Raw genomic sequence first — 2,834 nt, forward strand, 5'->3', positions numbered from 1 at the left:
GTCTGACTCTTTGCGACCCCATGGACTGCAGCACATAAGGCTTCATTGTCCTTCACTATCTGCCAGAGTTTGTTCAAACTCATGTCCACTGAGTCAATGATACCATTCAGTGATCTCATCCTCTCCTGTCCCCTTCTCCTCCTGCCGCAAATCTTTTCCAGCATCAACGTCTTTTCCAATGAGTTGGCTCTTCTCATCAGGTGGCGATAGTATTGAAGCTTCACCTTCAGCATCAGTTCTTCCAATGAATATCAGGGTTGATTTCGTTTAGGATTGACTGGTTTGATCTCCTTGAAGTTCAAGGGACTCTCGGGAGTCTTCCCCAGCACCAGTTCAAAAGCATCAGTTCTTTGGTGCTCAGCCTTCTTTATAACCCAACTCTTATACCCTTACATAATTACTGGGAAAACCATTGCTTTGAATAGATGGACCTTTGTCAGCAAAGTGATGTCTCTGCTTTTTAATACACTGTCTGTGTTTGTTATAGCTTTTCTTCCAAGGAGGAAGCATCTTTTAATTTCATGGCTGCAGTCACTGTCTGCAGTGATTTTGGAGTCCAGGAAAATAAAGTCTGTGACCATTTCCATTTTTTCCTCATCAATTTGCCATTAAGTGATGGGACCAGATGCCATGATCTTTCTTTTCTATATGTTGAGTTTTAAGCCATCTTTTTCACTTTCTTCTTTCACCTTCATCAAGAGGCTCTTTAGTTCCTTTTCACTTTCTGCCTTTAGGGTGGTATCATCTGCATCTCTGAGGTTGTTGATATTTCTCCCTAGAGTCTTGATTCCAGCTTGTACTTCATCCAGCCGGCATTTCACATAATGTACTCTGCATATAAGTTAAAAGGACATCGATTAATCAGCAATCACAAAAGCATCTATACAATCATATAGCTGGTTCGGGGAAGCTCTGTGAAGTCCAATTCTCTGTCCTTTAGGCACACGAATGAGCACCTAGAGCAAACGGTGTCCCAAGACAGATACAATGATGCTCTAGAGACAGGATCAGCAACTTTCTGGTCAGGGCAGTCAACTGAATTCCAGGTTAATTTGTAGGGACTGGCAAAAAAATCGGTCCTTGAAACAGAGCACCTTCTAAATTGTTGATTTTTACCATATTTATAAACTCCTTTATAAACTTGTGATATGAAGGTAACAATATACAACCTTGATGTACTCCTTTCCCAATTTGGAACCAGTCCATTGTTCCATGTCTGGTTTTAACTATTGCTTCTTGACCTGCATACAGGTTTCTGGGGAGGCAGGTAAGGAGGTCTGGTATTCCCATCTCTTTAAGAATTTTCCAGTTTGTTGTGATCCACACATCAAAGGCTTTAGAGTAGTCAAGGAAGCGGGAGTAGATGTTTCTTACAGAATTCCCTTGCTTTTCTATGATCCAAAAGATGTTGGCAGTTTGATGTCTGGTTTATCTGACTTTTTAAAATCCAGTTTGAACATCTGGAAGTTCTGGGTTAACATACTGTTGAAGCCTAGCTTGAACAATTTTGGACGTTATCTTGCTAGCATGTGAAATGAGTGCAATTGTGTGGTAGTTTGAACATTCTTTGGCATTGCCTTTATTTGGGATTGTAATGAAAACTGACCTTTTCCAGTCCTGTGGCCACTGCTGAGTTTTCCAAATTTGCTGGCTCATTGAGTGCAGCACTTTAACAGCATCATCTTTTAGCAATTGAAATAGCTGAGTTGGAATTCCATCACACCCATTAGGTTTGTTTGTAGTAATACTTCCTAAGGCCCACTTGACTTCACACTCCAGGAGTCTGCCTCTAGGTGAGTGACCACACCATTGCAGTTATTCAGGTCATTAAGACCTTTTTTGTAAGGAGAGTTAGAGATAGTTTTTCGATGATAAATTGAGTGGTGTTAAAGATATGTGGGGATCTTCCTGACCCAGGGATCAAATCTGAGTCTCCTGCATTGCAAGCAGATTCTTTACCATCTGAGTCACCAGGGAAGCCCTAAACATATGTGGTTTAGCTGGAAATATAGAACAGGGGCTTCTGAAAAGGAGTTTATAAATATGGTAAAATCAATAATTCACACCCTTTGGAAGGTGCTCTATTTCAAGGACCGATTTTTTTGCCAGTCCCTACAAGTTAACCTGGAATTCAGTTGACTGCCCTGACCAGAAAGTTGCTGATCCTGCCTCTAGAGCATCATTATATCTGTCTTGGGACACCGTTTGCTCTAGGTGCTCATTCGTGTGCCTAAAGGACAGAGAATTAGACTTCACAGAGCTTCCCTGAACTGGCTGTATGACTGTATGGATGCTTTTGTGATTGCTGAATAATCGATGTCTATATGAATGACAGAATTCTGTCTGAGATTTGCTTCTTAGATAATATTCCAACCTAGTTAGCCAGGTTACCAGAAGATTTGGCTCTTACCTGTCTCTTTCACTTTCAGAGCTACTGGTATCTATCCAAAGAACCAACCAATTCTGAAGCTTAAATTGGCTTTTTGTCCCCTAATTTTCTTTTTTTTTAATTGAAGTATAATTTACTTAAAGTGCATAATGAATTTTTATTATCATTTAGATCAAGTTATAGAATACTCTTGACATCTCAGAGGGTCTTTTATGCTTCTCTCGAAAGCTGTTTTGAATGATTTTCAGATGAAGTTGATTATCAAGATTCACTGTCAAGTTTTCTATCTGGTTTCAAATCCTTTGAATTCAAAGGATCATGAAACTGCTATAGCAGCGGGGATCGATAATCTCTTTCCATAACTCCAAGGAAGGTAGCAAAGAAGCAGAATGGGGAAAATACAAGCAGAAAAATAGTGGGGTACACATAGAAGAATAAGCACCAT

Source organism: Bos taurus, chromosome 2 (genome assembly GCF_002263795.3).
Source record: "Bos taurus isolate L1 Dominette 01449 registration number 42190680 breed Hereford chromosome 2, ARS-UCD2.0, whole genome shotgun sequence".
NCBI lineage: Eukaryota > Metazoa > Chordata > Mammalia > Artiodactyla > Bovidae > Bos > Bos taurus.